The sequence below is a fragment of the Dermacentor albipictus genome, chromosome 1 (assembly GCF_038994185.2).
Source record: "Dermacentor albipictus isolate Rhodes 1998 colony chromosome 1, USDA_Dalb.pri_finalv2, whole genome shotgun sequence".
In the NCBI taxonomy this organism is placed as follows: Eukaryota; Metazoa; Arthropoda; class Arachnida; order Ixodida; family Ixodidae; genus Dermacentor; species Dermacentor albipictus.
In genome coordinates this window covers 515,277,394-515,292,716 of record NC_091821.1, presented here as the reverse complement: position 1 = coordinate 515,292,716, position 15,323 = coordinate 515,277,394, and the positions used below count along the sequence as shown (strand labels likewise).

General features: G+C 45.2%; 1 protein-coding gene across 5 annotated transcripts in view; it reads right to left on the bottom strand.

The window, feature by feature from the left end:
* The window catches only part of LOC135905979 (dual oxidase maturation factor 1-like), a 248,988-nt gene that overhangs the window by 102,006 nt on the left and 131,659 nt on the right, over positions 1 to 15,323 (bottom strand). The window contains exon 1 of one of the 5 annotated variants that reach the window (XM_065437130.1): positions 6,997 to 7,118. The exons of the other annotated variants lie outside the window; for them this stretch is intronic. The gene's annotated coding sequence lies outside the window, so the exon portion shown is untranslated. Of the gene's footprint in view, positions 1 to 6,996; positions 7,119 to 15,323 lie in introns of those variants that run through there. 5 annotated transcript variants of the gene reach the window in all.

Below are 15,323 nucleotides of genomic sequence, written 5' to 3'. Positions count from 1 at the left end.
AATACTGATTATATCTCATGAAAAATGGCTGTATAGGTCTCTGTTGCGTTGTTCCTTTCTCGCGCCAGTGCACACTATTTGTGGTGACAACCACTTGAGGAGACCTTCACCCATAACACGACGCGGTCGTCGCGATGAGGCATGCCTTCGTCCTCCGGACGTGCATCCATAATGAAACGCCAACATTGGGACCATTGTTTCACCTTCCTCGTACTTCTTGAGCAACGCGTGGCAATTGCTGTCTCCCTCGCTTGCTTGGACAGAGAATACACTCCCGCCCCTTCGCACCATTAGTGTTGGAACATGTACGCACTATTACATCAAAGGCTTGCAAATGTCCGGTAAATTAATAAGTAACATTCAGCAATTCTGCAGTCCTCAGGTTCCTCGAATATTTGCGTTATCCGCACTGCATGCGTTATCCGCATTGCACAAATGCGAAGAAATTTACATTAAGAGGAAGCTTTACCTCCGGAGCTCCTATATATATATATATATATATATATATATATATATACATGGGAACAAATATATCGTTTTCGTGCGCAACCACTGCAAATTTTTCAATTGATTTTGTTGCATCTAAGTGAAAAAGTTTTTTGTGGTTGAATCAACGTTTTAAGCACGAAATGCTTTTAACTTCCGTTGTCGGCGACTTTCAAGTGATCTTGAGCCAAAAGCCAGAGCCGTTATCCGGTCAGTCTAACTAGAACATCCGGGCAACGCTCTTTCTTGTGGTATTAACGAAAACACCGAAAAACTGACGTGCATAACTAATTGAGATTCACCAGTTTATGCATATTTGACCAGTTTGTATACGTGAGGCAGCACGATCATTTAGTCCGGGAATCTCACGTGATATAAATGTTCAGCGCTCTTTCTTGTGGCATTAACGAAAACAAAGGAAAGCTAACGTGCATAGCTAATTTAGATTGACCAGTTTATAAATATTTCACCACTTTATATACGTGAGGCAGCACGACACTTTAGACCGCGAATCTTACGTGATATAAATGTTGAACGCTCTTTCTGGTGGTATTAACGAAAACATCGGAAAACTAACCTGTATCACTTATTTAAATTGACTAGTTTATATATATCTTCTCACTTGTGCACGTGGTTACGGTGGCTTTTTGTACGACGTTCTTCTATGTTGAGAAAGTTTAGATTTGTGCCCGGCGGCTGGCAGCTAGAGCTATGGCATGAGCTGCACGGGTCGCATGATGACTAATGCTACGGGCGTGACTATTGCAATTTTCAGACGATAGAAAGCAATGGTTTTATAATGCATGATACACCCCTTTTTGTCCTGGTGTGCGTCGTCAAATCTATCTATAAGTGCGTTTTCGTATGCTGGTTTCTGCTGCAGTGCGTAATACAGCGCTAGCCTTCATCTTTTACTCGTGTGCAGCTTGTGCTTCTTTAGTACCGCATGATTATGTGATTACATGTAGTGACGGTGCCTGTCGGCTGTGTTTTCTAGAAACCATGTACTCGCTTTGCATTTTGTTTGACTAGGGCTTGATTTTGTGCATATTGGTGTGGGACACAGTGATAAGCGTCTGGCGCCTAGATATATAACTGTCACACGACTAGACTTGCATTCACTCCAACGAAGGCCGATCCTCTTGCCGAAACGTCAGTAAAAACATATGCCATAAGGTCATATGCCATAAAGTAATGTTTACCAGTCTCGCAATTTACAAGAGATAGCGAGGCACTGGAAGTGGTATGGGAATACATCTACTTAGGGCAGGTAGTGACTGTGGATCCGGATCATCAGACTGAAATAATCAGAAGAATAAGAATGGGCTGGGGTGCGTTCGGCAGGCATTCTCAGATCATGAACAGCATGTTGCCGTTATCCCTCAAGAGAAAAGTGTATAACAGCTGTGTCTTACCAGTACTCACTTACGGAGCAGAAACCTCGAGGCTTACGAAAAGGGTTCTACTCAAATTGAGGACGATGCAACGAGCTATGGAAAGAAGAATGATAGGTGTAACGTCAAGGGATAAGAAAAGAGCAGATTGGGTGAGGGAACAAACGCGAGTTAATGATATCTTTGTTGAAATCAAGAAAAAGAAATGGGCATGAGCAGGACACGTAATGAGGAGGGAAGATAACCGATGGTCATTAAGAGTTATGGAATGGATTCCAAGTGAAGGGAAGCGTAGCAGAGGGCAGCAGAAAGTTAGGTGGGCGGATGAAATTAAGACGTTTGCAGGGACAACATGACCATAATTAGTACATGACCGGGGTAGTTGGAGAAGTATGGGAGAGGCCTTTGCCCTGCAGTGGGCGTAATCAGGCTGATGATGATGATTCTGATGATGATGATGATGACACGTCACCGCCTAAAAAATCTTATCGCACATCGCAGGACACGCCCTGCATGTATCTGAAGGTTCTCGAATGTTATCGATGGCTCTATCCGCTGTCTGTTGTCACGGAACCTTGTGTAATCTGATTTCATGTATGTGCAACCCGAATGGTGTAGAACATTCTGGATTACACGCGGGTACCAACTATTAATCGGGAAACATCGATGACTGATGCATAAAAGCCGACGCACTTGTCCAGCTGATCCTATTTTCGACGATCGTCGTCTTTGCTCACTGCTGTCGTTGTTCGTTGAGTGTAGCCTGTTTTTGTGGGCACAGGTTCGCCTCGCCCAATAAAACGTTAGTTTCGTCGGTCACAGTTTTGTTGCCTTCGTCACCGTCACTACTAAGTGACAATATATATATATAGGCTGTCACTCAACCCTTATCGTGATGAGGTACGGCGTAGTCGGAATATTTTTTTTTCTGATTTGCGTGGTACAGGAGCGTTTTTGCGCTATGCCCCTTTGCTATCGGCTACTGGTAGAAACCACCACCTCGAACGTATTAGGTCAACGCCATATTCAGAATTTGAACATGTTGAAGAACGCCAAGTTTCTTGACTTCGTGAAATGAATGCAGGGCGCAGGCCTCATTTCCTTCTTATACTAACTTTAAGCAAAATAGGCAGACATAGAGAGAGAGAGAGGGGGGGGGGGAATGCAAGGGAGGTTAACGACACTCTGGTCTGGTTTGGTACCTTGCGCACAGCTACATGGAGGGCCAGAAAACTGAAGTTTTGCTTTGGAAAACCATACTGAAAAAAAGCTTCCTTAAATTTACTGCACAAGTAACCCAAAAGAGCAGCAATAGCGGGCAGCTATTGCATCATTTGGGCTTCTAGGCATGGCCCTCTCTAAAAGGATGATTGGAGCGTCACTAACGAGTAGTCCAGAAAACGTGCTATTAGACGAAGCAAAGCAGTGAAACCTCCGCTTCTCTTCTCGATAAGGAATTAGTCGTCTTGACTATTTTGACGTCTTTTTGCTGACAACATTCGTGGTTTCATAGTTTATTTCACGTACTCAATTTGTGTTTTCTTAGTCACTATGTCCATCCGGACTTATTAGGTGAGCGTGGGATGTTTTAACTCCATATTTCGCGCTAGCAAAAATTTGATGCTGCTGCAAAATAATTTCTATTTAACGTTACTCGCATCACAGAGGACCATCATGGTTAATTATAACATCAGAATATACCTTGGTATGAACAATTTACAATGCTGCAACTATACGATGGTGCGGACAAAGATGGAAAAATAAACAGCCAGGCTAGGCAACCACAGAGGCCTATTTACATATGACGCTGAACATAAGGCGACTGAGCTGCCTTGTTTCTGTTGAAAGGAAAATTATGATAGCGCAAGAAATAGAGTGACATAGCAGATCACCACAATCACTTGTAGTGTTAAGTGTCGTCCGGGTCTTTTATTGCGCGCTTTTAATTTTACTTTATACCATGACACAACTAGCCCAGGGGCAAGTATTTGATGCTGTTAGATCGCCAAAAGGGCGATGCAGTGGCGGTACGTCGAAAAGGCGATAAAGCATACGTGCGTGCCACTTCGCAACTGCGTTTAGAATACCACATTGACCAGTGTTCAGTGTCGTTGAGCTTCACGTACATGGGAACCCATATGTCTCGTTTAGTGGAAACTGGCAGCAAATTTGCTTCAGACGGTCATCTATGAGGGATGCTTTCGTAACAGAGCTAGGCCAAGCTAAGCCATAAATTGCTCTAATTGCGTAGAAGGCTGCCCTGGCTGCTGAATCTTTCTTTGGTGCAGAAATCACACTTTAACAACTGCTATCTTGACAGTACGCAAAAATACGTTACCGGAATTGCAGACACACACAAGGTGAACAAATCTTGCCTAACAAATCAGCTCTATCCCTAGAGCTGCTGCATTCCAGATTATTCTTTCGTGCTCGACAAACATGCGATTGTTCACGTTTTTTCTTTCAGCTTGAGTGCAGTGACTGGGTGCACAAGAGTGACGCTTGGCAGAAGCGTCAAAGTTCAGAGCATTTAACTGCCACCATTGTGTTGGCACCACAAGATCACCGAAAAGTCGCAAGTGCCCGGTTCTTTCTTTTTCGTAGCCTTGAACAACGTGGTCATGCTATGATGGGCACACACCGTATCGTAATCGTTATAGTCGCCAGAGCAAAAGTCACTTTGATTGGTGTCTACTGCTTTCGTCAAGCCGGAGGAACTTTAGAAAGATTGCGTGATCGGAGGCAATTGCCATAAATGCATGAATTTACTCAGTGTGTGAACAACCGGAAGAAGTTACAGGTACAATCATATGCCAGTGACCTTCCAATCAGAGCACTAATGCTACCGCACTGCTATGTTGCAGATATGAAATTCCGAGGCCTCGTTTACACACTGCAAGTCTCAGCAACGCACCGCATCCCGCAAGTATTCTGCAAAACGCTGTAAGATTTTATAGAATAATGTAAAATAGAGGTTTGCGGAGCGTTTCAACACAGCGAAAAATCTAAACCGTCAAACGCGGTAAACAAGTGCACACGCTAGTGGGAAATTTTCATACCCTTGAACCGCATTCGCCCGTGCACACTGCCATTTGTGGACGAAGATAGTGACGACCAGCGGCTCCAAAGAATTAAGAAAAAAAATTGAAATTCTCTCGCAACAAGAGCAGCATAAATAAGAGCACATACAACTCTTGCAAAAGAACTTTACATGGTACGCCTACATGCCAGCAAACTACCAGTTGCAGATGCGCAACAAGGAGTAATATATAATCGTGAAAAATTTAATGTATTTTCAGTGTTAGTAAATCTCCCTTGGGTAGTCATATTTCTCTTAGCAGGTCATATATTTAAATTAGGCAGTTTCCCTCAAGAACTAAAACAAGGCAAGATCCCCCCAACTTTTAAGGAAGATGACCGCTCTTTAATGTACAATTGTCGCCCCATCTGTGTATTACCATTCTTTAGTAAGGTAATTGAAAAGCTCATAGAAAAACGTTTAACTAATTACCTCACAAAGTTTAACATTCTGCCACCATTCCGATAAGGTTTTCGCTCGGGTTACTCGACCAAACTGGCTCTCGTTCCTCTAACTGATCAATTAAAACTCGCTATTGATGAAGGGAATTATGCAGCTTCAGTTTTGTAGATTTACGCAAAGCGTTCCAGAAAAGAAATCATCGCATCTTATTTCGTAAGCTTGAATCATTGGGAATTACCGGCCCAGCACTCTTGTTACTACAAAATTGCTTAACAGAAAGAATGCAGGCAGTGTCCATTTCAGGCGTTAATTCTAAAACCATGTTCACTAATATTGGCGTGCCCCAGGGTCCGCTTTCATTTTTATTGTACGTCAATGATCTGCCCAACCGCCTGTCCTCTTTGAAACGTATACTTTATGCAGACGATACTACTGTTATTAATTCCAATAAATGTACTGCAACCTTAGTATCTGACCTTAATGGCGATTTACACAGCCTGCTGGAGTGGTGCCATAATCACAGCTACAGATAAACCTGTCGAAAACAAAATTTGTTGTATTCACTTTACACCAACGAACTTGCAACTATTCTTGCAAGTTTTTCATGTAATTATCTTGGCATAGAAGTAGACAAACATCTTAAATTTATTGAACACTTAGCCAAACTAAAACAGAAGATTACCTACGGGATTAGGGTACTTCTAAAAGCACAAAACATATTTGACCATCAAATATTGCTATCATTATACTTCTCGTTTATTCATTCCCACATTAACTACTGCGTTATTTGCTGGCGAAACACTTACGTAACCCATTTAAACTCATTGCAAATCCTACAGAATAAGGCTATTAGGATAACTACATTTAGCCCATATAACAACAGCGCCTTATATTTTTTACGAACTAATCCCATTCTTACAGTCGCACAACTCGCTAAATATAATCTAGGTACCTTTTTGTTCCGTCAAATCAATTACACACGATGCGATAGCTTGATTTATTCTTCTCTATTAAATACTAATATTACCAGGTTTGCAATAAATAGGAACTTCATTTTACCTAAAATACATACTTATTATGACAAACAGAGCGTTCATTTTTCATCTATCGCATTTTGTAACACACTACCATTGTACATAAAAACACTTAAAATTCACGAATTCAAGAAACAACTAAAAGATTACATTCTGTCGAATACTGACGCCTAGTCCATAGTCACAATCATTCTTTCAGGGTGCCTTCATTTTCATTGCCATACCGCTAGGTTTCTGTTTCTGCCTCACATATTCATTCGAGCTAGCAAATTATACTGGGTTGGTCACGTCATCTACGCTGTTACTTCATCAGTTGTCAACGAGATTGTGTTACGGAGTTTTTTTTTTTTCATGACATTTATGCATATGTAATTCTTCAATCATGCGATTCATACCAAAAGCTGTCATTTTTTTTGTTAAAAATTTGTTGAAACCGCTGCACTTTTCCTTCATTACGTTTACTTTGTTAAGGAGGTCCCATTGCAGTCTTTGACTTCGCGACCTCCTTCTGAATATTAGCAACTTGTAATCGCTCTAATGACCTCAATAAAAACCGATTCCGATTCTGAAGACTAGGGCCTTCCGCCGCATAAAGTCCCACCTGTGAGCGCGATGACTAGACGCCAGTGAGAAGCCTCGAAGTAGGAGTAGGCGGTGTCGAAGGCGCAAGGAAGGGAGGAAAGAGAGCAACGCGGCAACGCCGCCAAGGCCGTGTGAGCCAGCCGGCCGGCGAGGACATTACTGACCGAGCGCTAACCTCAACCCCTTTTGCGGGGGGAGGAAAAAGCGCCCCAAGCGGCAGACCTTCGGCCTTCGGCCTTCGTCCAGGCTTGACTGCCGCGAAGCCCAGCTGGTTCGAGCGGTGGTAAGCATCTCTCGTGCATTTCCGACGCATCAAATCTAGAACGCTGCGCTAAATTACCGGGCGGAGCAGCAGTGGGATTGTGCATAAGACGACACCGACTGCGTTGCTGCTGTAATGTGTTCACACTGGTCTTTCTGACTAATACATTCAGAGAAGCTCACTATAATCAACTTGGCCGCTTTTCATAGCTGCCACTAGCCTGGGATCTCTGCTCAAACCACGTAGCTCACACGGATAGGCCCTCATTACGACCGATTCGTTCATATGACGGAAGACGCCCTTCTTGGAAGGGCTGCGCTGTGTCGGCATTCTGCGCTCTTGGATTCCCTTCGGAGCGAACCATCTCACCCCGTTTTCATAGTGGTTAATTCATAGGGTCCTGTCACAGACATGAAGACAACTAGTGCTGCAGTGTGGGTTGGCATCTTGAATTGCAGCAGCGCGTATAGGCGAGAAATGCAAGAGCGTTCGTTCTGCACAATCGCGAGAGTCGCACGTGCTGATTCGGGCAACTTCCGAGCGCGAGATGCGCATGCGCTCATCGCAGTACATAGTTTTGACTCCTGCCAAGAGTGGCGTCGCAAAGTTTTGGGTGAACGCAGCTGGGCTGCTGTTCACACTGGGGCAGTCGGCGTCTACAGCAACCGGAGATTTCCTGCCGCCAGAATGCCACGTCGTTCCCATTCCTTACCCACCGCACCACCGGAACTCCACAGATGCTACGAAAAAGGGCAACAACTGTTCGTGACAGTTTACTACTAGCGCCATCTTCCCAGTAGCGACCAACTTAAGCCTGTTTCACATGAAGCGATTTTCGTCGCACCGGAAGTGCGATATCCGTCGTTTGCTACGAAAATCGCAGTTGCAGTGCCAACCCCCCGATTTGCGGGCGCGACCAACCGGTTGGTTGCACAGTCGCACCGTCGCAGCGATCGCTGCGATTTTCCTTCGAAATTGCGCGGAGAGCTATTTTGCCGGTTTGTTTTGGGAAATGGCGTCTTGCTCAACAAATGCATTGCGGGATGTGGATTGCCGAATTCGGTACGCGCGCAAAGGTACAATTACAAACTTGTACCGCAGATTCTATTCTCCCATTTCTATGCGTTCGTTGACACGCTACGCCGCAAATGAAGTGCATTTTCACGTTTGCTCCGTACACCTTTGCGATTTGTACACTTTTACATGGCCTTTTGGGGTCGTCACAATTTTCTTTTGTTGAGCAGCTTACACAATTTCAACCTCGGCAAGGTCGAATGACAGACAGCAAAATATCTAAAGTTTCAACGTTGTGCTGAACGCGGTACCATTCAGTTGCAATTTCTTGCCGATTTCCAAGCGTGAATTTCCCCATGTATCTTGAAAGGTTACCTTACCTCAATTAATAAATTTGACAGAGAAAACGTATGGGCTGAAGTGACCAGACGTCAGCGCTCCTGATGCCAACAAGAAAAAAGCCAGCTTTATTGTCTTCTACTTGTAAAAGAGTCGTAATGCATTTTCGACGACAGCACTAACTCCGTGGCTTGAATAAAAAGCGTCGTTAATTTGTTTTCGAATATTTCATGCACGCTAAGTTGCGTCTCTTCTCTGGAGAAGCTTTTCCTTGCAGAGAAACCAATAAACATTGAACATGTTGTCGAGTTTGCATCCTTACGGCATATCTATTAACTTTTCTTTGAACGGTAATCAACTCTACAGTTCGTAAATTAAGTAAATTATTCGCCTCCTATAGTGGCATAGTGACAACGTACCCTCCCGAACCACCATGTAAAACTCGTGCAACAATGCGAAAGGCAGGCAAACACACGGTTCTTGTGGAGATGAAGCGGTAGAAGACGACACGTTGAAGAAAAGTAAATCAAAACATTGTAGTGAAGTCAGCCAGTTGCGTCCCTTCCTGTGTATCTTTGAATCCTTTAAGTACAAACGGTTCTTGCACGTTCCCAGCGATCGAGCGTGCAGAAATATTTATGCCTTACGTGTTTATAATACAAGATTCTAAAAAGTTTGTGATAACATATATGAGGGTGGAAACCCATATTACCATATCCACTGTGATTACTACCTTTAAAGTAATAAAACACCATGCTACTTGCAAGAGCATGGGCCCTATACCGTAAAACTATTCCAATATGTTTCTATTCCAATCTCCTGACGTCAAATCTGCGTAACCACTGACGCAAGCACCGGGCGGTCACCCGCAGGGTTGTCTGAACAGATTAATCAAACGCTATTCTCGTTCATAGGCGGTCGCGTTTGTTTGCTTGAAAAACAAATAACATTGCCTACACTGAGCGGCTTGTCATATCTAATTGGCTGACAAGAGGCGAGGAGAACGCTCATGTGGAGAGGGATTCGCTGGGGCAGAGCCAGTGCACTGAAAATCGATAACCGGATGAAGAGGGTGGTGCCGGCGTCTGCGGTTGGTCGGCTTTCCCTTACTTAGCTTGTGGTGGCTGGTCGAAAATCGCGGTGGCATGCAACGGAAGCTTAAGAATAACGCTAAAACTGACCCTCAGCAAAGAAGTGTTGGCAGAATGAGGTGATAAACGTGCCGAAAGTGGTCGAAAACATTACACGGCCACGCAAGAACTTTTATTGCACGCAAATACACCCATGCTCTCCGGCAGGTGCGAGTAGCCAGCGTCTCAGCGATCGGCGTCAGCCATCTTTTATTCCTTTCGGAAAGGGTCTGCGGCTATTCCGAAGAAAATTCAGCTTTGTTCGGCATATTAATGTATCGTTATCGCGTACACGTTACTTTGACGCGGTGAGTTTGTGCGGCTTTGTGACATCGCGTGACAGGCAGGTGAAGTGTGCGCAGCCCGAAAACTTTTTACCAATAGCCGAGGGCTAATGGCGAAATGGGGTTGAATCAGAAATAACTGTTTTTCTTTTTTCTGTCAAATCATGCATAATCAGTGTGTACACATCATACCAGATGGGGAAGTATCGCGGTTTTCGTGACGTCGCGTGAAAGACAGGTGAAGCGGGGGTGGTCAAAATAGTTTTTGTCCAATCGTGAAGGCTGATAGCAGAATTGGAATAGAAATGTTTGGAATAGTTTTACGTTATAGTGCCCCATATCAACCTAGGATTTTAAAAGAAATTTCTGCATTTTTACTGTGCACAATATGCGATTTCTTCAATAAAGGGCAACAAACTTCTTTTTTTTTCAGTGACAAACTTCATCCAAATTTTATGTACACACAGGCAAGAAAAAAAAGCAAATCTGTAGACAACAAAGTTATTGTTCAATTTATTCACCTGCCACTGTGGATATAGCATTCTGCTGCTAACACAAGGTGAGGGGTTGAATTGCCAACCATGGAAGTCGCATTTCGACGAAAGTCATAGGTAAAGAAAAGCTCTTGACCTTAGATTTAGTACATGATCATTTACTGAACCCTTAACCTTCCAAAATACTACTGCCTGGAGGGGGGGGGGCATGTTTATGCAAAATGTAACACTAATCGAAAGCAAAGGGCATAATTGTAAAACAAGCACCTTTTCCGATACTGTGAGTGTGGGATTATTCATAGCGTCTAAAATTGGAGGACGCTTAAGCTTCGCCTTCAAGAGTGGAACGCGACAGCGTTCCCGTCGACCCACCAAGGGGTGTAAGACAATGCGCTGCGGCGCAGCAATCACTTACGAGGCGCCCCGCATCGGACATTGCACCCACCAATCACGCGGTGAGCGTCGAGCAACGCAGCGTTCGGCGCGGCAACGAAACGTGCGCCTGAGCAAGCGGAACGAACCAAAGAACTCGTTTTCTCGGAGGGGGAAACGATCTTTGCCAGCCATACGTCGTGATCGGCACGGGCAGAGAGATAGACAGATAGTGATCTAAAGAAAGGAAGGACGCTTGATTCTGCAGCCCATGAGGGAGCACGGCGAAGCGTCATCAGGGGAGAGGGAGGCCGGGCCGCGACGCGCCTCGCACCGGTCCCCGCACAGCCCCAATGCGCGCGTGGCACGCCACCTTTCGGGCTAGTGCCGTACATTGGGAGGAGGGGGTCTTCTGTGTTTGCCGCAATATGGCTCTGCGTGTGCGGAAAGCGCAGAAGAAATGTAGCGGAAACGCGCTTCGCTACTCGTGTAAAGGCCAGAATTCATGGAGCGAACTTTCACGACGAAGTTCGGGCGGCAGAAAATCTGCCGCTCCGCGACGCCGTATGTTCGTCGGGCTGCGCTACATAGAGCGAAGACACGGCGGCCGCCGCCGTTGAGTCGCTGCGTTGTTATCTCTGTGGCTAGGCAGATTGATTCGCGCTAAGCCACTACTTCAAATATAGACTAGGCAAATGCGCTGTAGTGAAACACATGACACACAAAAAATAGAACTTTAACGACAACTATTATCGCTTTTGAATTGCGCAACACTCTAATAACGCGTAAATGTTTGATTTAGAAATGTTTTCTAGTGTTTTTTATGTGTTTGAGAGATTCATGTGCCGATGTAGTTTAAAGAAAGCCGCGATGCTATGCGTTGTGGCAACACTTGGCGGGTAAACAACTTTCGGCACCTCCAACTCCAACTCCGCGGCTCTGTTCTGTGGCTCAACGCGCGCGCGGCCGAATCAAGCAGACCCGAAAGTAGCGCACGTGAGCTTGTCCAACCATGGCTGTTATTAACTTATTAACCGCTTTGGATGCCATGAGTACGAAAAGCAGGAGACCGGCGTGAACGATAGAGTGGGATCGGGATACACGTACAAGCGGGGAAGCCTAGCCGGAAGTCGGGGCGGATAGCGAGACCTGATTGGCTCGCTTTGGGGCGTCGCTCGTTTGCCGCTTCCGGTATCGTCACCGCCCGACGAACTTTTCTGCGCCAGCTAGATCAGCGGCCAACGACGTTTTCTCCGCCGCCGCACGTCGCGAGTACGCCGCCAGGCGTCGAACGCCGGCTATTCGTCGCATATTCGCTCCATGTATTCTGGCCTTAACTGGCCAGAATACATGGAATACATAATACATACTACTTACATACAATACATACTTTTGTTAGTTATATCTTCATAATTACCGATATATATACCGCAGTATAACTTTCTACGGCTCGTTTCTAAGGCAACACCGCATTCACTAGATGCGCTTTTGTACCGCTTTGAAGCAACGAACTCTGCCATGCAGATATTCCAGGACTGAGTGGTAGCGTCTCCGTCTCACACTCCGGAGACCCTGGTTCGATTCCCACCCAGCTCATCTTGCAAGTTGTTTTTTATTCATGAAGTGCCTTCCGGGATTTATCCCTCACGGCAAATGCCGCCAACACTGACGACACCGTCTTTTCTGCGACACCAGCTCCTTAACGCTGTCGCGTTACTATGTACTGTTCAACACAACTGTACAAATAAGCATGATCAGGCGTAGCAAGTACTCTGTCAGGAAGCTGGTTCTACAGATGTGTAAATGTTGAGACATGGATACTCATACTACATCGTGCACACACCACGAAGGAAACGTTTTTAAAACGTTGTCCCTTCTGGCAGATATGAGTGGGCCACAAGCAGCAGAACCTTAAAGGGACCCTGAAACGCTTTTGACGATTTTCTACAAACGTACTGAGTCGTTAGAGTAGGTCCTTCTGATAATTAATTGACACATCTAAGTGCCCCGCGTAAAGCGTGTAATTTATTATAAGGCTTTAAAAATGCACATCGCTGCCGATCGCAGCACACTGCTCGGCGAAATTTTTAGCCGCCCTTACCCATATGACCGAAATCATCCATACGACGTCAGTGGGGCGAGCTATCCGATTGGCTGACCAGGGCGCATAATCGATAATTTTTCCAACTTTATGGTAAACAAATGATGTGCATAATAGTTGAAATGTTAGTTAATTTGTTTTTATGAAAAGAAAGTAACATAAAGAGAATGCACAAGAACAATTTTTCAGTACACTTAAGCACTTCCGGCACACAGCAAGTGTCATCTGCTTGTGTTGCAACGTACTCCATTTTAACGAGAGCTCCGCGGTCAAAGTCCGTCTTAGTCTTTTCGCGAGCACTATGATTCGACTTTGTTGTCTTGTGGACTGCAAACGTAGCGACTGGCAATATGTCAAGGTGCGACATCGTGTCCCTCTGCAAGGCAGCGTACGAGCGAACTGGCTGCTGCGCATCGGAGTGCCGCTATCCGATCGGCGCCAGGATTTGCGCGTTTGTGGCCGTCACTTTACACCGAAAGATCATTAACGCAATAGCATTTCGCGAGTCCGGTATTAGGGCAAACGCAAGCGCAAGGGGACAGAATCTGGCCGCTTGACTGTGCCGTAACGGGATGAGCCATGAGATGAGCAGAAGGGCAAATGCGAATGGTCTTCATGGTGCAGCCACCTGGTGGCACAGAGCTCAACCATACACAGTAGCAGCAACGAAGTGTATTCTTCTTTGCTGTTGGTGTGTATATTTCACAGCAGTGTAATCATATACACGTTGTTTTTATAAATGTTTTAAATGTTTTACACTTGGTTAAAGCAATGTTAGCGCTTTGTTTCGCTGGTTAAGTGCCGCGCAACAAGTGTATGGATCGTGCAGACCGATCAGGCCACTCACGTACGTCTGCGCTAAAGTTCCTTCATCAGCTTGAGTTTATGCCTCCAGTCATTTGCCGAAATGACGAGCTTGCCTGTGGTTACCGGAATACGAGACACGTTCGGCGCTACGACAGAATGCTCGCAACGCACGCTGCTTCGATAGCTCTCTCATGGGGTCGACGGCCAAGCGGCTAGCGGAGAGGTCTCGCGCAGGCGGGGGAGGGCTCCAAAACAACCGGAAGTGGACGATGTGACGTCGCATCGCTCCGCTCGCTCGGCGAACGAGTTGAGGAGGGAAAGCTTGGCTAGGGAGGAGGGTAACTTCTAATCGCTTGTAACTCCATTAAAATGTAACGCTTCACTTAAATTGTGGTGCGAATGTTCTACTTAAGCTGTACCCTACGCGTCTACAAAATTTGTCCGAACCGTTTCAGGGGCCCTTTAATAACAGAGCATTGTATAATACCGCTTATGAGAGAATGGCGAGAGTAAAGAGACTTTTAACAGCAGTAGCTCATGATACCCTAATAAGAGGAACGATGAGCAAGAGAATTTCTGGTAGAGCCCTTAAGTTCAACAGTAACTGTTTGAAAGACAGGAAATTCCAAGTGAGTGTTGGAGGTACATTTGGCCCACCCACACTAACCCAGGTATACTACAAGAAGTACTACAGTCTGTGGCGTACTACAGCCTAGGGGAAAGTTATACAGAAATCAAGAATGTTGCAACACGCTCTCGACAACACTGCGGAATTTCTTGGCCAGTCTGGTCTCTCCCTTTTTGATAAGTCATCTTACATCGACATCGGTATGAAGACTAGAATCTAGAACTACTCCAAATTGCATATTGTGCTCCATAAAGCTGGAAAATATACCCACAAGTCAACATCCCCAAATCCTCATCTAGGGTAAGAGCAGGACGGCAGAGCCAGCACGTGGGTGAAACAATTATGCCATGCCTGGACGCAAATTCTACACCTGGTGAAAAGAATATTCTCGGAATAATGGGGGGGGGTGGACAAGTGGATACTGTAGAAAATCGCAGATTTTGTACTTGTGTCCAAGGTATTACACGGTATGAATTACCAGCAGCGCACAAAAAAGACAACTCATCGAATACAGGCATCGGGTAATGAGCGGTCTTTCCAACTTTACCATGCTTGAAGACATCTATGAGAAAGAGCAAACAAACAAGCACCTAGACAGAGTAAAGTTGCAGCCTGCAGCACAAATTGTTTACCTCAAGAACTCAGAACCTATTCCGAAGATACTATGCAAGCTAGCATATGAGATGCAAAGATGACGACCCCTCCCTTCAGAAACACAATCACAGGAGCACCTGAATTCGAAACACAACAGGCCCATATCATGCTATATGGGGGCAAACAATTAGACCAGCAGACTATATGTAACTGCCAAACACAGAGGAGGTTGCTAATTATGAAGGTGCAAGCGAACACCAGGGACATGTAGTACACTGGTGTGGCAATAGCAGTGTAACAGTAGTATGACAATACATAAAA